Here is a 27,801-nt window from a genome sequence, read left to right on the forward strand (position 1 = left end):
CTCACCCATGGTAATATATAAATAACATGTTGCCATATTTTCATGGCCTCAAAAAACAATTTACCAGACCACACCAGACCACAGTGGCAGTTCAAGGGATGACCACAGTAAGTGACCCAGTACAATTGTATCTTTGCCCCTCAATTTCTCACCAGAATACTTCATGGGTATTTTCACAATTGATTTTTCAAACTAGAAGCCTTTCAAGATGCTTAGCTTAGGAAAATTCTAGAAGCTCCCTTTTTAAGGTCTAAAGTATATCTGATAGCCCACAAAATATAGTACCATATCTATTGCAATTTTATTATTAAAATATTTCAGTAATTCAAAACCAGCTTAAAGAATATTTTTCTCTAAGAAAATTCATGTTTAATCATTTGGAATTAGATGAAGGAAAAAAGTATCTAAATTGACCCAGTTTGATCTTACTGTAGAGCATATACTCCGGGGAGGTCAAAGTCAGGCTCTTTGTACCAAAATATTCATAGCAACACTCTTGCAAACGCTTCTCTTCATAAAAATTTTAAAAAATTTAAAAGTCAATGAAATGAACAGTTAAGAGAATTAACTATCCTTGCAAAATTGCAAAACATTTTGGGAATGCACAACTCCACTTCAGGCTGTTGGCTGGAGGAATTAATTGGCACAGGATAAAGAGAACATGCTGGTAGGAACAGGTCTGTGTGGTTCCAGCTCTGACCTGAAAAAATAACCAGTCCAGAAGTTAGGAGAAATCAGCAGTTTAGAACAGTGGGACAATCAGGAAAACACCATGGAGGGAGGAAAAAGCAGGGGGTAATGGTGACTGGCAGCTTGCTTCACACAGTCTCTGCCCAAGCCAATGGCCTTTTAGGGGAGAGGAATGTTGTATCCGTGCTCCCTCCTTGAGTAGATGCACCCTGGCAGCTGTGAGCCTGAACAATCCTACATTCCACATACCCCCTCTCTCCTCCCCCTCCCCATTCCATCAGGGACAAAGAGAGAGAGAGAGAAAGGGAGACAGAGAGAGAGAGAGAGAGAGAGAGAGAGAGAGAGAGAGAGAGAGAGAGAGAGAGAGAGAGAGAGAGAGAGAGAGAGAGAGAGAGAGCGCATTGATGGCTTACCAATAGTCCTATCTCCAAAGTGTCAATACTTACAACATTTCTCATTCCCATTCCGCACTGGCCTCCTTAGCCACTATAGGCAGCCCATTGACATTATCATAGCAGTTTCTAAGTGTTCTCTTATTTAATCCCATGAGGTTCTTGATATAAGTTTTATCCACATTTTACAGATGAGGAAACTGAGGCTCAGAGATACAGCTAGTAAGTGATAGACTTGGAATTCAAACCCGTGTTCTTGCTCTGAATCAAGTGATCTTTCATAACATAGACCCCAAAATATTTCTGCCTTCATAAATGACCTTAGAGTTCTTGAAAATCTTTCACATGGCTTTGATGTATATCTTATATATGTATGTATATAAATGTATGCACATGCATGTATGTATGTGCACATACATATATACACATACATACATGTCCATATGCACATATACATGCATGCATCTATGTTGTGGGGAGGTATTGTGTTGTACACATGTGAGTATCTTTCTTTTTCCCCCAAAGGTATTCTCTAGAAGTCTTTGTGCTGCCTTCCTGTCCAGCCAGACACACCTGATCTCACTGCTGGGCCTGCTACAGTAAGCAGATGTCAGTACTTAAGAATCATCCAATCATTGCTTCAGTAGATCATATGACATTCCAAACGTCTCAAGAGTGGAGCTCCTATGACAGCTTCAGCAGATTTTTCAAGCTTCTGGGCATCACATTGGGAGGTATCGCAAATAGAATAACCTCGTATTTTTTTCATTTCTATGGCCCTACCCTTCTGTTTTCAATAGCTAATTCTCTAGATCTTTGTTCAACCTATTAGTAAGCAAGAAGCATAACCGAAATGGAATGGTGGGGGAACAATAAAGACAGAACCAGAGTCCCTATCTCTCATTACAGACAGTGCTTACAAACAAAAGGATAGCAGGGCCCAGTAAGTGGGCTCCCTCCAGGGACTGCTAACAGACATACTTGGCTGAACAAACAATGCTTTCCTTAGTATTTCTAATAAAAGGCGTAAGTCCTGGAGGAAAACATCTCTGTCATGTTATGCAAAACAGCCGAATGTGGCCCTCTTGGGGGAAGAATAAACCTGGCTGAAAAAGTAAGGATGCCCAGACACAGACAATATAGTCTGTGCATCAATATGAGACTTAATGAAACAAAATTAAAGTCCTCAATGAGAAATCTTAGGAGTAGGAGCATTTTATTTTCAATGAGTTAGAACAGGGGTGGCCTTGAGGCCACGCGTCCCCCACTCCTGAGTTAGAATATATATAATGACAAAAAAAAAAGAATATATACTATGAGTTAGAATATATTGCGAATAGGAAGTAGCTTGTAGAATTCAGACCCTTCCAGGAACACAGCTCTTTTGCTGCTATAAAATTGGTCTGGACCAATTACCACGTTTTACATAATTATAACTTCTAACAATGAGAATTCAAATACATGCGACCACTTCAGGGGATTCATTATTCACATTAATGGGGACCTAGCTATTTTATCTGTCATAACACAGACAGGTATGAGGGACCCTATAAGCCCCTTTAAGTATCAGCTAGGGAACAATCGGGTCTTTTTAAAATGTGACATTGGTGGTGATGGTGCCATCCATCTCAGTCAATTTTTTAAAAGTATTTATTAAGCACCTACTATGTGACAAGTACCAGGGTACAGAGAAAAAAAATGAAAATAGCCCTGCTCTAAGAGGGTTGGTATTCTGTCAAATGCCTCCCACATCTTAGATCAGGGATTCTTAATCTTTTCTCTATCACAGACCCTTTTGGCAATAAGGAAAAACCTGTGGACTCCTGTTCAGAATGTTTTCAAATGCAAAAGTAATATACATAAGATTTCAAAGGAAACCAAACAATAAAAAATAAAAGTATATTTTTCTTAAGTTCACAGACCCCTTGAATTTTATGGGGGGTCTGCAGACCCAAGGTTAAGAAATCCTGCCCTTGACCCTTTATCCCAGGCTGTATCTGGGCCATCTGCAGTCATCCTGATTTCTATCTGGCCACTGGATCCAGACAGCTCCAGAGGAGAAAGCGAGGCTGATGACTTTGCACAGCCCTGCCTCACTTCAGTCCAATTCACTTGCAAGTCATGGCATCATCTTCCTGATGTCATGGTCCTCTTAGAGAACAAAAGACAGGCAAAAGCAACCTGACTGTATCGTCTTCAGTTCTGACCTACTAACCTATAGTACCAGCCCTGACCTGTTTCCCCACTGTTTAAGTCCCATTTTAGTCACTTATCACCTGGGTGACTTTGGACAAGTAATTTAATTTCTCTGGGCCTTGGTGGACAGCAGAAGCCAGAGCCTGGGTAGAACAAATCTGTTATTTGGATAAGTCACCTAACTTCTCTGGGCTTCTGTTTCCTCCACTAAAAATATGTGACCTCAGTGACCTCTAATACACCTTCCAGCTTCAAAACTATTATCCTTCTTTATATGTAATTGGAAAAAATAAAATACTATTTGAAATAAAAACAAAAATAAAACTATTATCCTGTAATCTTAAATCCTAAAATACAACCATATGGCTTATGACTGATACATTTAACAAAAGTTATGGGCCATGAGAGTATAGTAAATATTGGCCCAATCATATACTGTGTGGTCAGAAGGTCTGCCTAGCTCATATGCAGAAGGATAAGTACCAGATGTTGAATTTTCCTTAGCATCACAGTTCAATGGAGATGGTTTACTAAGGTTTGCAATCTATGTCCATGGAGGCAATCATCACACACCAAGGAAATCATAGATGCTTGAAGTATTGAAAGAAGCAGTAAATAGGCAAATTTGTATTAACCACTTCCTCAAAAATAACACATAATGTTCCTACTCACCCAATAGATGTTAAAGGCTATTATAATTGTGGCCTATAAACACTTACAATGAAATAAGTATACCTGGGAAGTGTAGTTTACATTTTGACCACAATTAAGTTTTCTTTGTTATAGTTTGTTTTAGAGGCAGCTAGGTGGTATAGTGGACAGAATTTGGAATCAAGAAGAACTAAATTCTAATCTTGCCATGGATGCATATCAGCTAAGTGACGTAGGACAAATATTTAGCTTCTTTCTATCTCAGTTTTCTCATCTGTAATGTAGGGATTATAAGAGCCCCTACCTTACTAAGTTGTTGTAAGCATCTGATAAGCTATTATCTGTAAAATGCTCTGTTAACTATTAAAGCATGTTGTAAAAAGCAGCTATTATTAGTATGAAATGATGAAATGGAAAAATAAGATAACTTTATATTTGTTTACTTTCTTACCTTAACAACAGATGGTATTAACAATCTTTCCTCCACTCCTCTGTAGCGGCCCACCCTCTCCCTTCCTCCGGGGGAGGATATGGGAAAAAGACAAAAGTGCGGCAACAGTCAGGAAGAATCTCATAGTCCTGATGCCAGGCAAAATAATGTGAAAGTTCACCTATCAGAGCCTGGGGCTCCGTCTGGGGCAGAGTCCAAGGTATGCATGAGGTATGAGGGGTAGAAGAGAGAAATGTGAATGATGGCAAGAATACAGGAAGCATGATGTGGAGATGGCTAGAAAGGGGCCTGGTCCACAGAAACAAGGTGGTATAGAGGGCTAAGGTGCTGCTGCTTTCTCAGATGGTTCAATAATACAGAAAAAAATAGGCACTGCCTCTATACGCTTTAGGCGATTGTAGGGAAGGGGCCTCCAAATCACCCTCCCCCAATCTATGAAAGAGGCTCTGCCTACCCCAGCAATGGCAAGAGGTAAAATAGATAGGGGCCTCAGTGTTGCCTAGGCTCTTGGTGATGAAGAGGAATGTGATGGTATTTAACGAGATAGTAAATGCATGCAGTACTCAGTGACCCAATACTGAGCACATTGAGTACATTCTGCATCCAGAAAGGTCAATGAGGGGAAGAGGCCTCCAAACACAAGATAAACTGCTGTGACCTTGCAGAATAATGGCTTCATTGTCCAATGCTTAGATATGTGCTAGCCCTTAAGACCTGTGGAAGTTTGTAGAACTAGAAGAGTCTCTCCAGGGATGGCAGCACAACACAAGGGACACAAAAACAGTCAGCAAAAGTCACCTAGGCCACCAGATCCCAGCTGCACTGTTCTGTCACCAACGGGCTTGGGCACCTTACTCTCTGTTTCTCCCTGCTATCAGCAGAGGCAGCTCTGCAGCACACAACCCACTTGAGTACAGCGGTCTAGAAAAGGGGGCAAGCTCTGCTTTTATCAACTGACTAATGAGGCCACCTCAGAGTTGGAAAAGGATTATGCCTCCTCAGGGTTATTGGCAGCAGCTGCTAAGATCAACTCCTTGCCTTCCTGACTGAGACAATATTGTGATCTTTTTTGAGCAGGAGTTCTTAACTTGGGACTCATGGACCTCTCAAAGGACTCATGTATAGATTTCAGGGAGTTCATGAATTTGAATTGAAAAATATATATGTGTGTGTGTATGTGTGTGTGTGTGTGTGTGTGGTGTGTGTATTGTGTGTGTATATATATATGTATATATTGACTTCTAACTAAAATTTACCATTTCCTTCTATCTTAACTGACTTCTAAATGTAATTTAACATGTATGTGTGTGTGTGTGTGTGTGTGTGTGTGTGTATACTGACTTCTAAGTGAAATCTACCATTTCCCTCAATTATGGACATAGGCAATATGCTTGATTCCCAGAAGGGGGTCTGTGGAGTTCACCAGATGGCCAAAGGGTTCCATAATACAAGAAAGGTAGACTCCCTGTTTTAATCAGTCCCTATTTTGTTTGTATTGTTACACATCTTATTTTACATAATGTTAAACTAGGTAAGCTGCCTTAAATTCCTTTGTAAGGAGTATGCCTCCAAATAAATAGTACACCTCAACGAAAATACTAAAGGAAAAATGGAGTCATAATCCCCAAGGATGCTCAAGGTGTTACTTCAGGAAACAATTCTGCATCTTTCAATTAACTTTTTTTTTGCAAATATTCAGAATTAAGCAGCTTCATAGAAACCACAAAAGCTCCCAGTGAAGATACTATATTTATGTGATTTGGATTAGCAGAAAGGAGAAAAGCCCTCCATGCAGGCAGGCAGGAATGGGACCTGGAATGTTTATTACTACGGTACCTCAAAAAACATCTGGTGCACATGGTTTACTTTCCTCCAACAATGCTGACACCTAAGTCAGGGAGTGACTGGGACGCCTTCCTCCTAAATATCGAGTTTCCCTCTCCCAGACAGCCCTCAGACCAGATAAATCTTGTCATCAGAATGCTAGGGTACGTTCAGATCAGTGTCCCATCTTGTGTCATTCCCTGCTCCACCCCAACTCCATCACAGACTACACATGATTGTTAAAATACAGGCAAAAAGCCCCCAGACAAAAAAAAAAAAGCCAGACAAAAATCCAGGCCCGGGAACATAACCTAATGCCAAAGATATTTTCAAAAGTAAGAATCATAAAATAGAGTACTCCACGAGCAAGCAAAACTAAATAGTCCCATTCTTTTGTAATGAATCTGCTTCCTCATAGTTTTATTTTGTAAATATAAATGTAAATTATTCAATTGTTTATATTAACTTCAACTCTCCTAGTCTCTTCCTAGGTTATTAAATGATGTATACATTTCAAAAAATTCAGTCTCAGCATTGTGTTGGGGAAATGCAACAAGGGAATAAAAAAAAAACAACACAAAAAACTACCCCATCAAGAATTAGAAAATATTTTATGAATTCCTCAGGGAACTTGCTGAGAACACACAAACAAAATCCTGGCCCAATGAATCCTCACGATGGACAATGAAAAGAACATTGAACTAGGAGTCAGGAAATCTCCTGGCTTTGCATCACTTTGCTCTGTGCTCTCTTGAAGCCTCAGTTTCGTAATTTACAAAATAAGGGAGTGAGACTAGATGACCTCTAAAATTCATTCCAGCTCTAAAATCTTATGGTATCTATGACACAGAGCTATTTAAGAATACCTAGGTGGCACAGTGAGTAGAGCACAGGCCCTTGATTCAGGAGGACCTGAGTTCAAATCTGGCCTCAGATACATACCACTTACTTAGCAGTGAGACCCCAGGCAAGTCACTTAACCCCCATTGCCCAACCAAAAAAACAAAAACAAAAAAGAATGCCTAATGGAGTTTCTAGTATATTCGAGAGAGGTCCACAAAAAGGATCCAGAGGCACCAGGATCTTCCCCAAAAATCCACTGAAGTATCTTTCAAAACTTTTTAGGGTTGTACAAGACCTTGAACTTAAAGTACAAGAGTTTGAAGAGTACTCTTCATTTTATTTTTTAAAAAAAGACCATTGTGAGCCAAAGAGTCTTCATAACTTGTCCAAAGTCATTAGTGGAAAGCAGCATGAGCTGAGAATGCACTGAAGACAAAAAGTCATTAGTGGCCTGGGGGGAGCCAAGATGGTGGAGGAAAGGCAAAGCCATAGCTGGGATCAGAAACTGGGTAGCTGATTCCTTCTTCATATGTTCAAATGAATACGTGAAGGATCCAACTCTGGGATTTAGACCTCACTGATTCGGTAGCACTAGGTCTTGCTTGGAAGGAGTATCCAGCAGGCATTGCTCTTTGATCGCAGGTTTTTCATTTTTTATTATATTCTGAAACTTCGTCAATCTCTATGCAAGGCATCAAATCTTCTGACCTTCTTCATTCTTTAGCTTGCTTGGATCCCTGGGTTCAGAAATGGTACTTTGGAGGTTGATACATTAAATAACTAACTAAAGTCTAAGAGAACATAATTAACTCTTGATAAGCGCCATTCCCCTGACTTAGGTGAATTATATTCTTGGGTAATGAAGGAACTGGCTGATGTGATCTCTGAGGGACTGCCAGTGATCTTTGTGTAATCCATGAGAATAGGAGAGATACTACAGGAAAAGAGAGAAAGGCAAATGTTGTCCTAGTTTTTCAAGAAAGGAAGAGAATGGAGCTTGAAGACTATAGATTAGTAAACTTCACTTCAATTCTTAGAAAAATTCTAGAGCATATAATAAAAATAGCTAGCATTCATGTGGGGCTTTAAGATTTGTAAAGTGCTTTACAATTCCCATTTGACCTTCATAACAACCATATAAGTGCTATTATTATCCCCATTTTACAGATGAGGAAACTGAGGCAGAGAGCAGTTAAGTGATTTGCTGAGGGTCATACAGCTAGTAAGTGTCTGAGGCCAGGTCTGAACTCTTTCTGATGCCAGGCCCAGTGTTCTATCCACTTTACCATATAGCTACCTCCAGAAGAGAAGGGGGATTCTCCTCCCAGAGCTACACATTGGGGACTGGGTTATCTGGCCTTTCTAGACCAGGGTCATTCACCCAATCTGTAATTTCTGGCTCACTTTCAGCTAATCAGCTTTTGCTGCTTCAGCCACGGAATGATGGAATCCCTTAGCTGGTTAGCTATCTCTATCTCCTCTACCCAAAGTGGGGGGGGGCTATTCCAGCTTCCCTATCACCTCAAAAATAGATAAAGATGAGCCCATCTGTTTTAATTGAATCCAATCCAATAATCATTTATTAAGCCCTAGAGCTGAAACAGTGATTGAAGAGCCAGACCAAACTAACAATTGAGGGGCTGAGAGGAGCCTCACCTCAGGCATTGATCCCCTTGTGTCTGGCCTGGTAAGCAGCAGTGCCTCAGGGCAAGCCTTGGGCTGGTGAAGAAGACCCCATTGCCTTTGCACCAGATCTCAGTTATGAGGCTATACATTAGCTCAAGCGTGAGAACAGCACCCTCAAGAGAGCCCATGGGAAGGTGATGCTGGTAGCTTCACATCCTCTGCACGTAGCCAAGCTGGTGCTCCTGGGGCAGGAGGCCCCAGACAGTGGACTTGTACCTAGAGCCTTGACCTGGAAAACTAGCCCCAGCTATTGACACGCTTCAGCAGCTCAGCACATACTCACATGTGATACCTACCACAAGTTTTAACCCAAGGGTGGGGGACCTGTGGCCTCGAGTCTGTAGCTGTGGAAGCTGGGTTAAGTCACCTCCGAGCAAATGCTACACATGGGGCTTTAGCTGAGATAAATATTGGCTCCCTTATATTTGCAGGGACCTTGAGTCCTTGGGTGCATCCTTTTGACCGAGTCCAAGTCTTAGAGAACAAATCCTTTTATTAAGGGGATTTGTTCTGTGAAGTTTGGATTCGTTCAAAGTGCTGCACTTGAGGACTTAGAGGGCCATGTGGCCTCAAGGCCCCAAGTTCCCCACCCCTGGTCTAACCCAGCTGCAAAGAGGGAAGGAGGTGGGGACCCCAGCTTCTGGACCTGTTTGCCCAGCTCCAACCCTGAGGGACATCATTGACAAACTGGGATGAAATGAGGAAGGAGATGTTTTCTCAGCACTCAGGAGCTACTTTCTCCACTGACTTTGGCACTTTACACCATCAGCCTTCCTTAAGGTTAAGGAATAGAAACACATGACATTGTATGAATGGGAAAGGGGACCCTCCCTGCACAGCTGGCCTTGGGCAGCATCACTACCTTCTGCAGCGTTGGAGAAGGATTAGCACCTCTAGTGTGAGGACTTGCCGAGTCTTTTTCAGGGCTGCTTATCTACCTTGAGTGTCCACCTGGCACCCAGCTCTCACCTGTGGCTCAAGAAGCTGTAGCATGTGCAGCAGCCATGCCCTGGTAAACCATCTCAGCAGACTGGCTAAACCAGGTGGAGGGTAATCGACAGGCCCAACATCTGTTGGTGAGTTAGGGGGATGTCTACCCTAAGCATGTGCATTCCTGGCAGCATGGGCAGATGAGAACAATGTGTTCCAGTGGCCATGAAGGTGGCCGAAGCAAGCGCTATGGAGCGCTGAGAGCTTGGTCGGATGTTGGAGATGCCAAGGTCATCCACTGCATCCCAGGCCACCGCCAATCACCTTGACTTTAGTCTTGACATTGGACTTCAGAGGCTGGAAGAGCGAGGGAGGCTGATACAACTCTGGCACGCTTAAATCCAGTTCAGGCTCCAGTCAAGATATCACCATGTGATGCTATTGGTCCGCTTTGAAAACAAAGGACAAACAACAACCTGGTGGTGGCCCATCACAGCCAAAATCTTCAATATCCTTATTACCTAGCTCCTTCTTCCTCCCTCTGCTCACTTTCATGTTTCCCTGCCACCTGAAGGCTCTAACTGCTGCTGCCTCATCCTACCCACCCAGATCCCATTCCCAGATAGAAATCTTATTGCTTGTATAAAACAATAAAACTCACCCTCTCCTATCTCCCACTTCTGGATCCTCCAGCCCCTGGCCTCAACTGCTCCCTCCTAGGAGGGGAAGGAGGGTGGGATCAGAGCCCTAGGGTGGCATGTCCTCCCCTCCATAAAGCATATTCTATTTGGCATTCAGAGCCCTTTGCGAGCTGGCTCCCTCACACCATTATGAATGGCCAAAAGAAAAATGATACAAAGTTCCAGCACTTTTATGGTAGCCTCATACAAAAGTCAACCCCCACACACACTTCTCCTGCTCCTATATCACTTGGCAAAGAATACATACAGCCTAATCTGGAAAACAAGCATAAATAAAAATTCCCTTGAAAATTTGCCTGAACGAGGATACAAAAAGAAAAAAAAAGACCAAGTCTTTACCAAGGTCCTTCCAAGAACACCATTCAAGAGGTTGCTCAATCATTTCCTTTCACTCATAGACTTGTGAGCTTAGATAACAGTGAATGGATTTTCTAAGCAACATGTAAGAGCAAAGGGAGGAGATGATTTGAAAAGGACTAAGAGACAGACATATAGAGTACATGCTACAAGTTAGTCTTGTAAAATCAGAGACAGGAAGAATTCTGCCTCTAGCCCTGTGTGAGTTTCTTAGTGAATTTATGAAACTGGGGATAAAGTCTGATTTCTCATCCTCTGCATTGCAAATCATAGGTTTCATTGCCTTTTGTTACATCCTGGCATATCTGTTTCTGTGCAGAGAGCTTTTAACTTGCATTCTGGGTCTTAATTATGACATTCTTTTTGATCTTTGTGGAGGTTTCTTTCAAGATAACTGACAGGTTTTTTTTTTTGTCAAAGAGAACCTGTCAATGATATGGTGACAAAAACAGAGCTCAGAAAAAAAATAAATGACAACCTGGGGAGTATTCTCATGCCTGATCTTGTTTAAAAGCCAGGCTCCATTCAGAAGGAAAAAAAGAGAAGCAAGGACTCCTGGAATGAAGGCTCTACCTCTTTGGCCATCCCAGGAGCAAACACGTAACAAGGAGAACAATCAGGAAAGTTAAGATAGAGCCAAATCAGAGTCTCGTGGCCAACTTGCATTTGGAAAAACCCCTCTTTGGCCACTGCAGTTCTACATGCCAAGACTAAAGATGCCTACAGGTAAAATTTGAAAATGCTCACTAGCTCGATATTCTGCAGCTATTCATTATTGCTTTACAACTGTAGCTTAAACAAAGAGAGAACAAACTACTCATGTTTCTCTAGAGTATCCTAAAACTAGGGACCCCAGTAAAAGAATTTCATGTTGATAATTTCTCTGGTGGGTCCCTGCAACTATAAGGGATCCATTACTTATCTCAGCTAAAGCCCCATGTGTAGCATTTGCCCTGAGGTGACTTAACCTAACTCCCACACACTGATAAGTTGGGTCCCCAGGGTGGGGCTCTTCAGGGATATATGGATAGACCAGGGGGTGAGTGTGGCTTTTAAAACAAGATCAGCATGAGAACACTCCTTCTCATGATCTCCTACTACAGATCATGAGCCCCCACTAGTGTGCTTCTTCCCTCTGATTATCAGCAGATGTCAATTCATCAGCCAGACTTCACGTCTAGACAGGGATATTTCCTAAAGTAGTAGAGTAAGAATAGTTAGTACAAGTCTACAGTGCCCTCTCCCATAAATGTATAAAAGGTCTAAGGGGAAGTGGGTTCAAGTTTAGAACTCATATGGCAAAGAGAGTAACTCACAGCTCTTGGAAGTCTTTTTGTTGGAGTCCTCAAGCTGTTTCTTTTAGGTGTAGTTGAGCATTTGTGTCAGGCTCTTTGAAAAACCTTCAATCTTTTTTCCTTATCTCATCTAGTCTATCCTTGGCTTGAGATGCAGACATTGCCATCAACTGTTCTGGCAATTCTCCTAGGAGAACTGATGGGAAGGTAGAAAGTACACAATCTTCTAGTCCTGGAGAGTTCTCAAGGTTCTTATCTGGCCAAGGGGATAGAGGGAGGAGACTGAGACTGAGGCTGAGGCCAGGGCTCTTCTCCTCACTCCCCTGCCCAAGTTGATTCCTTATCAGAGATTCAAATGGACTGTTCTCTTCACTGTCAGACACTCAAAACTGTCTGACTTGAACTGTCTAGACTTTTTATAGATGACCCACAGGACATGATCAGGTTTCCTTTGTTTTATTAACAAATATCAAATAAATATTTCTATCTTATATAACAGAACAGAAAAAAAAGATTGTATATGAAACGAAGATCTCTATACATCTTGCTTTCTTGTTAAATATATACTAATTTCAACTTCTGTCTCATAAAGCTGTCATTCTTATCTGTACTACCTTTGGCCTTTCTTCTGTTAGCTTTTCTGCATTTTTTAAAAGGGATGGCTTTCTTTTATTTTTCTTTTCTTTTAATTTACTTTTTTTTTTTGCTACCCTAACCCTTTCACTACCACCACCACCACCCCCATTGGAAAGAAAAAGAGAACCCTTGTAACAAACATGAATAGCATGACCAAGTATCCTCAGTCAAACCAAACACGCTTCTGAAGCAACATTACTCTAGCTGATAAAGGACTGTTTTAGCATTTACGTTTCAGCTATTAAGTTTGCAAAGTTCTTTACAAATATTATCTCATTTTATCCCCCTAGCAACTGTGGGAGTTAGTGCTATTATTAGCCCCATTTTACAAATGAGGAAGCTGAGGCAGAGGTTAATTGACTTGCCCAAGGTCATACAGCTAGAAACTGTCAGAGATGAGCTTTGAACTCAAGTCTTCCTGACTCTGGGTCTAGGATATCTACTACATCCATCCAGCTGCTATTTTGCACTTAATCTAATACCTGTGGTTGATTGAATTAATAGAGAAAATGTCTTCACTTGGTTAAACTATCAAGGTTTATCACCTTGAAACTCACTTGAAATGGGGTGAGGTGATTTGGTTGATTTGCCTTTACAAGGGAACAATATTGACTCGCCTGTACAAGGAGGACAAGAGCACAGAACTAGATTCAGGCAAATAAATTGCTCAAGATTACAGAGCAGGAGTTTTAATCCAAGTCCCCTTGAATCCCCAGCTGACTACAGGAATGTGTGTACTATTTCCATCCCCTCCTCCTCAACATTCAGTGGCACATAGATCTGAGGGCCTCCCTGTCTGTGCTGTGTTGATCTAGGAAAAGAGTAAGTTTGGATATAATTGTTAAAAGAAAACTCTCCACCTCTACCCCAGCTGCCTTCTCACACTGGAAAGGGAGACACTTCCACTCCCAAGGCTTTCTCCTCTGATTAATGAATTACTTCCCAGAAGTAACTCTATTTGAGGATGTCTCCCTGCCAGCCATGCTCATCTATAACCTAGTAGTTAATAGTAATAATATTACTAATATTAATATTATTACTAATATTAACAATATTACTAATAGTAATAATAGTAATAAATAGTAATAGATACATGCTTTTTTTAATCTAATAGATATTCCTATATCTTGATTTACCAAAAATTTTTTCTCACAACCAAATAAACTGGGTGGTACTCTAATTCAGGGGCAGAGAGGTAGTGCAGGGGATAGAGTGTCAGGCCTGGAGTCAGGAAGACTCATCTTCCTGAGATCAAATCTGGCCTCAGACACTCACTAGCTATGTGACCCTGGGCAAGTCACTTAATCCTGTTTGCCTCAGTTTCCTCATCTGTAAAATGAGCTGAGACCACTCCAGTGTCTCTACCAAAAACCAGTGGAGTCACAGAGAGTCAGACATAACTGAATTGTGAACAGCAAGCTCTAATCCATCTTCTTACATGCTCTAGGGAATTCTGACCACAGGTGATGGAAGCCCTCAGCTATCTTAAGTGATGCTCCCTTCTGCCGACAAAGCATGCTAGTCCCCTAACTATGTCTGGGGCTTTTTGCTTCCTCCAGGATCACCTCTTCCTCCCAAACTCCAAAGGATCTCAGCCTCTCATGGATGCAGCTGTCTGCCAAGAACTTCCCATTTCCTGCCTCCTCTTTGTGTTCCTTCTCTTCCCCTCCCTGATGTGCTAGGGTCAAACCAGCAGATCAACAGAAAACTTGTAATTTGAAAGGCTGCCCTCGCCGCCCCAGACGCCTCCAGTCACTGGGAAATTGCTCTGATAATGGAGTTACCAAGTAGAGGGTCATGAAGGATTTTCAAAGAAAGTGATAAAAGTTGGATTTCTCAGCAGCTACATAAATAACTAATGGTGGGTCACTGTCTGCTTGAAAGTAAGATATAAATACAGAGGATATTGACATCTTTTTAATTAAACCTCCCAGGGCTAAAGCAACCAGAAGGAAGTGTGTTATAACGTACAATCCTATTGAAATTGCTAGGTTCTGACCCTGCTGCTAATTCACTGATGGCTCCAAAAGATGAAGAGACAACACTAACAACAACAATTATTACAATTATTACTGTTGATAGGAATAGTTCACATTTTCATATTGCCTTAACACTCAACCCTGTGAATTAAGTACTGCTAGTGTTATATTCCCATTTTATAGATGAGAAAACCGAGGTTCAAAATTAAGGGACCTGTCCAAGGTCATACAACTAGTAAGTCTCCCCACTGGTCTTCAAACCCAAGTTTCCTGACTCAAAATCCAGTGGTCTTCTCATTACATCACACTGCAACTTCCTAAAAAGATAGGTCAATTAGTCAACCAAAAAGAACTGATTAGAGGTCTACGAAGGATACAACACTGGCGATACAAAGCCAAAGTGGAATAATCCCAGCCCACAAATAGTCCTGAAGAGGCGGAGAGAGGGAGGGGAGAAGTAGGGATGAGAAAACATGTAGAAATTTATTTTAAATATACACAAAAAGCTAGTTGGGGGGAAGGGCATTTACAACTTGGGGAAATCAGGAAATGCTTCATATGAAAGGTAGCACTAGAACTAAGCCTTGTAGGAAACTACTGATTCTAAGGGATAGAGGTAAAAAGGGAGTGGGATGCTAGTACAAAGACCAGAGGGAGGATTTGGAATGTCCTGTGTAAAGAACAATAGAAAGGACAATTTGACTGGACTGTCATGTGGGTGAAGGGCAGGTAGTGTTTGTTCAGCCTGGAGAAGATTCAAGATGAGGCATGTGACAGTCATCACCAAGTTCCCCAAAGTCTGTCTGGTGGAGAAGGAATTAAGCTGCTTCTTTTTAGTCCAAGAAATCAGACCCAGAAGACCCAGGAGAATGTTTCGAAGAGGCAAATTTTATGTCATGGAAAATTGCCTAACAATTAAAGCTCTCCCAAAGTGGGAATGGGGCTGCCAGGAATGAGAGGTAGTGGGCTCCCCATCCTTGGAGATCTTCAAGCAGAGTTTGGAATATGACTTGTTGAGTATAAAGGATGTAATAGCTTACGCCTGCACTAAGACTTTTGGGACACCCTGAGTTATAGGAGGGATTCCATAGGGGTTGGAAGAGGTAGCCATTGTGGTTCCTGCTCTTAAAGGCCAGGTAGGCCTAGAGTCAGAAAGAACTGAGTTCAAATCCAGCCTCAAACACTTGCTAGTTGTGTGATCCCAGAGCAAGTCACAAGCTCAGAGTGTCTCAGTTTCCTCAACTGTAAAATGGGGATTAATAATAGCATCTACTTCCTAGGATGGTTGTAAAGATCAAATGAAATAACAGATTTAAAGCACTTTGTACGTGCTTTAAATAAGTAAATAAGCTTTAATGTAAATAAAATAATAAGCCCTTGGATATAAGCGCTAGGAATTACCATTTTGCATGTTTCTTGTAGACACCTACAAAGGTACTTGTTGTCTCTCCCATTAAAATGTGAGTTCCCTGAGGGCAGGTTTGGATTTTTTGTTTGTTTTCACTTTTTCTTTGTACCCCTAGCCTTTAGGTTAGTTCTTGGCCTACAGGAAATTCTCAATAAATGCTTGATGACTGATTGAATGTAGTACAGCTAAATAACCAGTGTAGATCTTGACCTCCTTCCACCTCCTTTCAGCTCTTCTTTCCACCCTTTTGGCCATATCTCACCTCCTCCAACTAAGCTTTCTCGAGACTTTGCCCTGGCTGTCCAGAACTCCCACTTCGAAGGCCCAGTCAGTCTTTCCATCAAGAGCTGAGGACCACTAGGGTCAAGGGGAATAAAGAAAAGCAGCTATGAGCACCCCACAGGCTACAGGGATTGTAGAAACCAAAGCAGTTTCTATAGACCAATCTGAAAGTGGGAAAACACACCCCGAAGAAGAATAGCTTGACCTACCTCCAGCAGTGAAAGAGGAACTTAGAAAGAGAAATAGTTTGTGGTAAGAGGTCATTGTGAGTTATGAGAGAGAGAGAGAGAGAGAGAGAGAGAGAGAGAGAGAGAGAAAGAAAGATAGTGAGATTAGGGAATGAAAGTATACCAGGAGAGTAAAAGAGCTAGTGACTGGGGATAAGTGATGGCAAACCCAAAGCTAGGAGTTTCAGCTGCACATTGGGTGATTATTATCTGTTGTTCTTTGTTCTTCAGTCATTTCAAGCGTGTCTAATTCTTCGAGTTTTCTTGGTGAATGGGATGTCCCATTGAAGACTCCTCAGTGTAATTAAGGTTTGGGATAAGGCTGAGTGGGATGAGGGGTCCCGTGAAAACTACCCTTAGAAGAATAAATAGAAATTGTATGAGACTCAAGGCAGGCACAGCAGCCTGACAGGCCTAAGTTTCGATTTACTAGAAATCACTTGATTTACGGGAATTCAACCCCAAGTACCCCCCCATACTGTTGTTAAATAGTTAAAGTTTGCCAAGCCTGAAACTCCTGAGAAGTCCCCCCTGTATTTTGTTGATGCACCTGTTGCTATATTTTGGTCATGGTGACCTGGCTATACAGTACAGTGTCTAGCTTGACTGCACATCTTTAATTGCTTCTTTGGTATTACTTCAGCAAACTAAGAAATATAGATATGTATATTGTGTTCATTGTTTTGTTTTCAGTTTCTATGGACATTGAGAATGTGAGCCAAATATTGGCCAGTTGGCGGGAGGGGGGAATTTGCCCATTAGGGTATTTAATCAGGTCCTTTGTTTCTGTCTGTGTCTCCTTTCATCAGAGTATTCTGGTAAAGGGACACCCAAATCTCGAGGTTTGAAATAATTATAATAATAAATTAACTTTCTGTTTCTCCTTGGATACCTCTGTGTGTGTGTGTGTGTGTGTGTTTTAATTTGAGCGCCATCCCACACAGTTTGGTGCATTGGCCGGGAAATAAGCCTCTTAGGAGGCTGAGAGCAGGCGCCCACCAGCCATTTCTCTTGGTGGCTCTTGGACTTGGGGATTGGTCTCCCTCCTCCTGAGTGGCAGAAGTCCTGAGGAGAGGAATTCCAAGTAACAGAAACTTAAAGTAAAAGAAAATAAAGAAAGAGCTCTGATAGTGGTAGTGTGACGCAAGTGTAAAACTCCGGCCGGTGGAGAAAGCAGTCACGTAAGTTATATGCATATAACCCGAGGTCTTGCAGAACTTGTCTGTGGAATAGATCCCTGGAGAGATCCCTGGAGAGAAGCCGACAAGTGAATGCTCAGGTGACTGAGGGAACCTGAGGACGTGCCAGAACTTGTGGGTCTTTGGGATAGGACGGATTATCCCTGGAGAGACTCCGACAGGTGAGTGCTCAGGTGACTGAGGGATGGGGGCGACCCCTCTGAGAGGGCCTAGGGTGAGGTCTTGAAAAATTCGTAGGTCCCTGACCTGGGAGAGTCTGGCGACAGACTTTCAGATAAATTTTAACCCAACACCACGGAGCAGAAAGATGGTATACCAAGAAAATAGTCCTTTAGGGAATAAGCTTTAGAATTGGAATGAACCTCCGAAATATAACGGGAAAGATAAAAGAAAATGGTTAAATATGATTTAATGATTTGAGAATATAACAGCAATTATATGTCCAATTTCTGTGTTTGTGTCTCTGTGTGTGTGGTATGATTGATTGTTCGTATGTGTACTCTGATCCTTTGCAGTCAGGCAGCCTCTTTGTTTCTCCTTCCCCTTCATAACAGCAGCCTTAGAGGGGTGGATGAGAAAAAGAGAGAAAATACTTTATAGTGTGAATAGAGGTTTTGAAAGTAAAAAGGTTTGGAACTCTTGAAGAGTTGTTGGAAAATATTTTCTTCCTCTCTCTTGCATTCCAAGTTTGGCTAAATTTTTGAATGGAGAGAGAAAGAGAGAAGGAGAAAAAAAAATCAGATCAAAGGGAGGCAGGCTAAATAAGTTTTTAACCATTTCCTGCCTTACCTAAAAGAGAAAAAGTTTTTGTGTACCAGAGCACAAACAAAAGGTAATTTATGGGCAGCTGGGAGCTGTGTCGTTGGATTCGGTAGCTGCCAAGGAAATGAAATGTAATGTTTAGAATTTATTACACTGTAAATTGGGAAAATGTAAGGATCTGTAAATTGGTAAACTTTTGTGTTGTTATGTCAAGTGGCTTTTCATAATTTGAATGTTATTAAAGTAAACTGAAACTAAAAGAAAATAGTGGGAAAATAGTGGGGGAAAAAAGTGAATTGTTGGGGAGGGAGAGCCCTATTCAATAATCTCCCTTCAGAAATGTAAAAAGAAAGATTAAGCTCCAGAGGTGTCTACCTAGAGGGAAAGCAAAAAGAAGTAGTTAGAATACAGGCCCAGTACATTTTAAACTGACTTGGTTACAATAGGTGATTCCAAACTGTTTGTAAAACTTTTTAGAAAATGTGGATATGAACGGAACTGAAATATTGAAGAAATACATGAATTTGTGGATGATATCTCTTTATAAAGGGCCAAGAGTATAGAGCACATATTGTTATCTGGCATTAAGAACTATGTGGCCCCAAGAAAGTTCTATGTATTTTAGTTTACTGTTTAGTGAGGGGATGGTGGCAGCCCAGAGATATTATTAATTGGTTTTGGTTCTAAAGTATGGTACTGTTGTATTCCTTTATTGTATAATTTTGTAGGCAACTGTATCATCTGTGTTGTCAGAAAAGCAATTTTTTTTATATAAGCTAAATGTTGTTAGGTTTTCTTAAGGCTAACAATCGGGTTTGTTGGGGGATGGGTAGTATGAGTCAGGCTCTTAAGGCATGGACTAGTGGTCGTGGGGAAGTCTAGGCTTTGAAGTACCCTGATTGGGAATGGCACTGAGGTCTAATCGGGAATTTGGATGTAGTCTGGGGCTATCAGACCAGTAAAAGACAATGATGGGTGAGCATAGAAAAAAAAAAAAGAAGCCAGTCTGTAGGGGTGGGAGTGGCCCCAGGAGACGGCTGGACCTGGTGAAGGGGTCTAGAAAGAAAGAAAGATTTTTTGGGGTCAATTGTATGAGTTACGTTGCTGGAAGGGCAATTTCTTTTATAATCTGGAATGTTAAATTAAATTGTAAAATTAGAGAAAAGAGAAAAAGGAATGAATTTGGCTGTTGGGGCATTTTGAATTTTTAGTTGAAATTGTTTTGTTATCATTTATGAAATTTGCGAGATTGTTAACTAAGGTATTTGGGGTTATTGTTTTAATGCTAAAACCTAAGATGGTTAATTAATTATTGTATGTGGAAAAGAAAGGGATTGTGGCACCAATATCAGCCCACTCTGGGGTACATGGCAATTCCCCCTTATTTTGTAAACTTGCCAAGATCCCTGGGGCAAGGTCATCAAGGACAATAGGTAGAAATGATTTCTAATGATTGGCTTTTGTACAGGACAAGTTTAAATTTGAGAAGAAAAGATGTAAAGTGAGATTTCTTATGTATATGGGTCCTGGTAAATTTTTATTGCTTATCGCAATACTATGAGAGCAAAATCAGCTGCATCTGGCTTTAAGCTGTGATTGGTGAGACTTGCTGTTTGAGGTAAAAGGCTCTTGGGACTATAACTAGTTTTGAGTTTGAATTTGGATATAGTTGTCTGCATTAAAATCAGTATCTGAGAGAAATGCCAGTGAATGTGATTCTGTACTGGTAACAGGTGGAGGTAAATGTGGCTTATTTGGGAAAAGGCTGAGGGGACAATCTTAGTCTCAATCTAGGATAGGATCCTCCTGGCTCAGTTTCCCCATTGTGTTCCTTTGGAAAGGAATGTTTCCCACCTGACTATTCCTGAGTCTGGCTATGAGGAAAAACATACACTGCATGATTGGAGAAGCGTGACTCTCTCTGAATCTAAACAAAGCTAAGGTGTTTTATCCTGTCATATTTGATATGTCACCTGTCCCTGTTCTTTCTCCTTCTATGTTAAGTTTCTATGATCAGAGCAAGTAGTCAGTATAAGATATGAGGTTTTTTTGTGTTTTTATCTAGAACTAGAACATGTGCAGAAATTTATGCAACTGCTTAAGACTCACCTTGAGATGTTCCCTTTATTTAAAAGGATTCTGAGAGCAGTAGTTTGTTTTTTTTTTGTAGTCAGTCTTTTACAGTTACCAGTGTGAGACTTTATTACAACACCTTTTTGACCAAGGAATTTTGTGATATTTAGGGATTCTGTGATAACTAGGAATTCAGTTTCTTGATAATACCTTGGAATTTGTGTTACTCAAGGACTTTTGCATCAACTTAGTAAGCTTTTATGAACAAGAGTGGAAATGCATGCAAGCTATGGAGATCATTTTAGAGATGTTCCTTAGGCAATGTGAGATTATAGTCATATTTTAAACTGATTGTTGGAACTTGCTATTCAAAGACTTAATGGGACTAATGATTGACTGTTTCTGAGTCTAACTCCAGGTATAAATATCAAGGAAGGCTGTCTGAGCAACTGATTCTGGAGTTAGTTTTTATAATTAGAAGGTTTTGTAAGTACAGTAACAAATTTATTAAAATAATTGATAATGGAACATCTTGGGTTACTATAGAACTGGGACTAGTGTTCCAACGTGTGTGTTCCTTTTTGAGTTAGGGTCCTTTAATTCTTGATAATGGTATGGAGATAATTAGGGGCTTGTGAGAATGTTATTTTTGTTATTTGGATAATATCACATTGGTCTAAAGTTTTGTTACAATTAATAATGTTAAAAGAAGAATGGCTTGTGGTTTATTTTTTAAATGCCGTCAAAAATTTATAGGTACTGTGTTAAACATTGATATGTGTGTATTGGAGCCTGTTATTAATTCCTTAGTGAAATCTCATCCCCCTGGTAAGGAAATTAATAATGGACTAATGTAAAGTATAAGATACTGGGTTCTGATGTGAATTTCTTAAATATGACAATTGGCCATGATTTCAATTTTGAGTTTGTAAAAATGATCAGGGTTATAAGGATTAGAAATGGTCATTTAAAATTGTGCTAAGATCACTTTTGTAGGAGAATGGACAGAAAGCTGGTTCCTACAAGAAGACAAGAAGGAGATGCTGAGAAGCTGTGCTGGAGATGGCTGGAACAAATATCAAGGACCAGAGAACTTCACTGATGATGTTCCCTGCCAGACAGCTGTATAAGAAAAGACTTTTTTTTTAATCTTAAAGGGACTTTTCATTATTGTTTTCTTTTGGGTTTCTGTATCTGTATCTATAAAGGGACTGCCCCTCTGATTTGTCAGTGCTTAGATCAATTGTTCCTACATTTACTTAAAGGGGTAATGGTTAAAGAGAGAAGAAAAAGAGCTGAGAAGAATTTGAATTCAGATTTAACAAGAGCCTAAGGCTAGGTGTTTGATAATAAGGAAATGTAAATTGACATTATCTGAAGTTTATTGTTTGTATTACAAAAGTTAAATTGTATTGTGTTTCTAAAATTTTTAGATTGTAAAATTTGAGGGGAATTATTGTCTTACTCTTGGTGTGTCTCCCCTGTATGCAAGACTCCTTGTCCACTTTGGTTAAGATGGAAGGGAAAGGAGAAATCAAGCTGATGGTTCTGAAGGCTCAGGGTTGGGTGCTAGTTTGAGACCACCCTGATGGTTATTAAGATTTAATGGTTAGCTGTGAGGAGTCTTCAGAAAGTATGAGAGAAGAGGAGGGATTGAATGGGATGTCCCAGTGAAGACTCCTCAGTGTAATTAAGGTTTGGGATAAGGCTGAGTGGGATGAGGGTCCTGTGAAAACTTCTTAGAAGAATAAATAGAAATTGTATTAGACTCAAGGCAGGCATAGCAGCCTGACAGGCCTAAGTTTCAATTTACTAGAAATCACCTGATTTACAGGAATTCAACCCCAAGTACCACCCCCCCATGCCACTGTTAAGTAGTTAAAGTTTGCCAAGCCTGAAACTCCTGAAGAAGCCCCCCCTGTATTTTGTTGATGCACCTGTTGCTATATTTCGGTCATGGTGACCTGGCTATACAGTACAGTGTCTAGCTTGACTGCACATCTTTAATTGCTTCTTTGGTATTACTTCAGCAAACTAAGAAATATAGAAATGTATATTGTGTTCATTGTTTTGTTTTCAGTTTCTATGGACATTGAGAATGTGAGCCAAATGTTGGCCAGTTGGCAGGAGGGGGGAATTTGCCCATTAAGGTATTTAATCAGATCCTTTGTTTCTGTCTGTGTCTCCTTTCATCAGAGTATTCTGGTAGAGGGACACCCAAATCTCGAAGTTTGAAATAATTATAACAATAAATTAACTTTCTGTTTCTCCTTGGATACCTCTGTGTGTTTTTTTAATTTGAGTGGCATCCCACACATTGGCAATGATACTAAAGTGGTTTGCCATTTCCTTCTCCAGCTTATTTTACAGATGGCAAAACTGAGGTAAATAGGGGTAAGTGACTTGCCCAAGGACACACAGCTTGTGCCTGTCTGAGGCTGGATTTGAACTTAGGAAGACTCATCATCGTGATTCCAAGCCCAGTGCTCTATCCACTGCACCACTTACCTGCCCCTATTATTATTACTATAAACAACAACAATAATCATAACTGGCATTCATGTAGCACCTTGATGTTTGAAAAAAACTTTATTGATATTATCTCATTTTACCCTCACAATAACTGCAGGAGGAAAGTGATATTATTATCTCCATTTTACAGATGAGAAAAATGAGACAGACATTTTCTGAATAGTTGCTGATCTAAAGAAAGATTGCAGAAGGGAAGAGCATAGGTCCTAGTACTCCTAGAACTGTGGTCACCTATCCACTGAGAGAGCCATGATGAAAAGTTATAAGAGCAAATTCTGTCTTGTGTTGTGGATCTGAAGCCAACCCCTACCTGAAACATGAATTTCCTCTGTGACGGCTTGCCAAGTAGCAAAAACCAGCCCTATCAACTGCTCTCTTCGATATTGCAAGTATTGATCTGGTAAATTAATTCCATGATCAGATGAAAAATGCTGGGCATATACTAAGCAGCTAATAAATTTACTGGGTCATTAATGAAACAAAGGCGCTAATGAATGATGATTTAAAATATTTTATATTACAATAAATCTGGACTACACTCTTCATTCCACTCCTATCTCCATGCATTTGTTCCCACCATCCCTATTTTCTATCTAGTGCTCTATTACCTTTTAAGAGGCAATTCAAATATCACCTCCCTCATGAAATCTTCTTTGACCACTATTGCCACTTACAGGGTGAAGTGGCTTTCTCCTCAAATTTCTCACAGCATTTCACCTCGAGCTTACCTAGCTGTTTTATTTGGGGACGCTTACCATTCCCCTCATTCTCTTGTAAATTCCTTGAAAGAACAGCCTTGATCAAATGTCGCTCTGAATTCTTAGCTCCTATTACTGCAGCTTTCACATGCATTAATACCTCAACAGCCCATACAATATCATAAGTATGTCTACCGCTTTCAACAACATAGAGCAAAAGACGTCTAGACCTTGTTGTTAATTGCTATGGTCAATATTAATCTCCATATAACCAACCTACTAATGAGCCCCTCTCAGTTTACCTAGGCTAGTCCTTGGACAATAGATACACATGTACAATATGAGAGAATTCCTCAGTCTGGGTGCGTAGAGAATCCAAGAAGATTCTTACCCATCGGTAGATCTCCAATGTTGGAGAAATAATAGTAATGATGATGATAATGATAAATAGCAGATAGGAGTTATATTGTGCCTTAAGGTTTACAGATCTCTTCACAAATATCATCTCACCTGATCCTCATAACAACCCTGAAAGGTACATGCTATTATTATTCCCATTTTACAGTTGAAGAAACTGAGGTACAGGGTAAGTGACTTGCTCAAGGTCACATAGCTAGTAAGTGTCTGAGGCTAAATTTTAATTCAGTCTGCCTGACTCCAAGTCCAGTGATCTATCCACTACATCACCTGGCTACCACAAAAATATTAAATAAATAAATAAAGTAAGTAAACAGTCAAATTGAAAGGAAAAGAAATTTATTAGGGTGCTAAAGGAAGACTGTTTGCTGATAGCAGCTCTCTTTCTAGGGGTACAGATTTGATTTATATAGGTTTTCAAGCTTGTTAGAGCATACAACCAATTAGAAGCATCTCATGGTGGGTAAAGAGGCAGCTAGGTGGTGCAGTGCATAGAGAGCCTGACCTGGAATCAGGAAGACATATCTTCCTGAGTTCAAATCTGGCCTCAGACACTTACTAGCTGTGTGACCCTGGCAAGTCACTTAACCTTGTTTGCCTCAGTTTCCTCATCTGTAAAATTAGTTGGAGAAGGAAATGGCAAAACACTCCAGTATCTTTGCCAAGAAAACCCTAAATAGGGTCACAAAGAGTTGGACACAACGAAACAATTACTGAAATGAATGGCAGGTAAGTGAAGTTTAATTAACTCATGAGGTATTAGGTTCCCATACTGGAAAAGTCCTTACTGGAGCCTGCAGCACCATGAGATTTGGTGGTCACAAATACACTGCATCACAATGGAAGGTTGCGTAAACATGTTCATTTCAGCTGGGGGAAGAGTATTCAAGTATTTCAAGGTGAAAGTGAAGGCGCTTGGTCACTGTGACTCCAAGAAGCTGTAGCATGCACAGTGGCCCCACCCCAGTAAAACCATCTAGGCAGACTGGGCTAAACAAGGTCGAGGGTGGCCCTCAGACCTGTTGGTGAGGATGTCTACTCAAGCATGTGAAGACTTTCCCCTGGGCAATGGGTGGCTGAAAACAGTTTGTTCCAGCGGCCACAAAGGCAGCTGAAGCAGACACTGTGGAGCACTTAGAACTTGGTCAGGCATCTAAGAAGCCAAGGTCATCCTCTGCATCCTGGGCCATCTCCAATCATCTTGACTTTCGTGCAGTGACTAGACTTCGATGACTCAGAAAGAGAGAGTGAGGCTGACCACTTTGCACAATTATGCAATCCAATTCACAGGCAAGTCAAGACATCACCCTGGTCCTTTTTGAGAAAGAAGGACAGACACATAAAACTTTTCAAGATGGTGATGTTCTCATTGAACAATAATCACTGGCCAAGCTTTTAGTGGAAACCTTTCCAGCTAGGTATGATCTGCCACAGGCTGTAGTCTGCTGGCATATCCTTAAAAGACAGAGCATCATTTCCATGCCATGATAAGGAATCAACATAGTACTTTAGTAGATCTAATAGACATTTAATAAATGTTTAATTTGTGAATAGGTGATTAAATTGATGAATGAACAAGCTAACCCTCCTATAAGATATTTGCATTTTAAACTAGAAGAAACTCTCAAAAAAGAAATAATTTAACTCCAAAGAATAAATCTCGAAGGACAGAATTTCAGGCATTGGGGCAGCCCTGTGAGTGAGATATTTGGAGAGGGTTGCATGGAAGGTTCTGAACCCTTCAAATCACACCATGTCAAGTTGTTGTAGGCTAAGCCTAAATCTGGCATAGTCTAAAAGGTTCAAGGTTTTCCTTGTTGAAAATGCAATAGGCACTCAGAAACCATAAAAATCTAATATTTAAAGTTCAAAAACACTTAACAATAAAATAAAAGGATAATAAAATGTAATTACTTTTTGGAATTGAAGGAAGACTCCCGTAGACAGTCCTATTTCCTTGAAACATGTCTGACTCTCTTCCTGCTCCCAGACCAATCTTGTTAAAGCCAAGGGCACCCCACCACCACATTCTCCTTTTGCCTTGCTACAGATTCAGTAGTCTCAGGAGCCAACCCAAACTTCCACAGTCCAGGTATCTGAATGAAGTATGAGTGAGATGCAAGATTTCAAAATGGTGTACTAGGAAGTACGCCAGAGTCAGCTAAGAGAAAATAAATCAAGGCAGTTTTATTGAGGGGAAATCTAATAAGAGGAGGCAGTTGGGAACAATGGAACCTGTTTCCTATGGAGATTTGGGGTGAAATTCCATTGAGTTTTGATAAGGTTATCTGGTTCTAGAAGGACCAGGCACTGGGGGGGAGGGGGAGGAAAAAGAAGCCTCGACCAAGGAACTGGCACTGATTCATGCCGGAGGAGAGGGATAGAAGGAGGTGAGAAGGAAGAGAGGGAGGGAACACTGGAGAATTGAAACCTACTTGATAGTCAACTCCCCACCTTCAGGAAAAGAGAATTTCATCAGTTACTGCAGGCCTTACTTTAACAAGGTGACTCAAGATTTGAGCCTCTTCTGGGGCTTTATCTTTTGGCAGGGTGAGAGGCTATGAGACCCTTTGCTCTTGTTCAGCTGTTGCTGAGTCTTCGTGACCACATTTGGAGTTTTCTCGGCAATGACACTAGAGTGGTTTGCCATTTCCTTCTGCAGCTCATTTGACAGATGAGGAAACTGAGGCTAACAGGGTTAAGTGACTTGTCCAAGGTCACACAGCTAGTAAGTGTCTGAGGCCAGATTTGAACTCAGGAAGATGCCTTCTTGACTACAAGTCAGGCACTCTATTCACTGCGCCACCTAGCTGCCATTGAGACCCTTACATAGGTTCTAATAAACCAAATATGTTAGAAGCCAAGACTTCTGGACTTGACACAGAATATCAGCCAAGCTGAACCTCACAAAATAAATATTCAATTTTGCTCCAGAAAGAGGGAGTAGCGTGAAGCACATGGGTTATCAGAATTCCAAAATCAACAACAATCACTCAGATCTAATATAATACGAACTACCAAGCACACAGACTATTATGATTATTAACTCAGAAACAAATGTACAAGTCCGTTTAAAATGACTTCTATGTAATGAAAATAGAATCCTTAACTATCATCCCAAAATATATTGTACCCTGATATTCTTACAAAAGGATTCCAACGCCTGCCTGAACACAAGGTCACATTGACTTTCCAATGTTTAGCAAAGAAAGAAAAAACAGAAAGAAGAGACAGAAAAGTCACTTTCTCAGTTCGGTTCGAAGTCAGAGCAGATCCAGGATAATGAGTCCAACTAGAGCTCTACCACTCCCTTATAGCAATTCCAGAGGGAAAAGTAAGAAAGGAAGGAAACAGGCATTTATTAAGTGCCTACAGTATACCAGGCACTCTACTAAGCACTTTACAAATAACGTTTCATTTGATTCTCACAACTACCGTGGATCTTTGTTTTACAAATTAAGTGACTTGCCCATAGTCACACACTTATTAAGTGCTATTATTGTTCATTCGTTTCAGCCATGTCCCACTCGTTGTGACCCCTTTTGGCATTTTCTTGGCAAAGTGGCTTGCTA

The 27,801-nt window shown here is 40.7% G+C and overlaps 1 long non-coding RNA gene across 1 annotated transcript; it reads left to right on the forward strand.

Annotated features, from left to right (window-relative positions):
- The first annotated feature begins 17,502 nt into the window (after positions 1–17,502).
- Positions 17,503–22,858, forward strand: LOC144454800 (uncharacterized). Its single transcript, XR_013483345.1, has 2 exons — positions 17,503–17,908; positions 21,579–22,858. It is a non-coding gene; the product is annotated as an uncharacterized LOC144454800 (long non-coding RNA).
- Positions 22,859–27,801: the final 4,943 nt, after the last annotated feature.

Source organism: Phascolarctos cinereus, unplaced genomic scaffold (assembly GCF_003287225.1).
Source record: "Phascolarctos cinereus isolate Bilbo 61053 unplaced genomic scaffold, phaCin_HiC Scaffold_7;HRSCAF=346, whole genome shotgun sequence".
Classification (NCBI taxonomy): Eukaryota; Metazoa; Chordata; class Mammalia; order Diprotodontia; family Phascolarctidae; genus Phascolarctos; species Phascolarctos cinereus.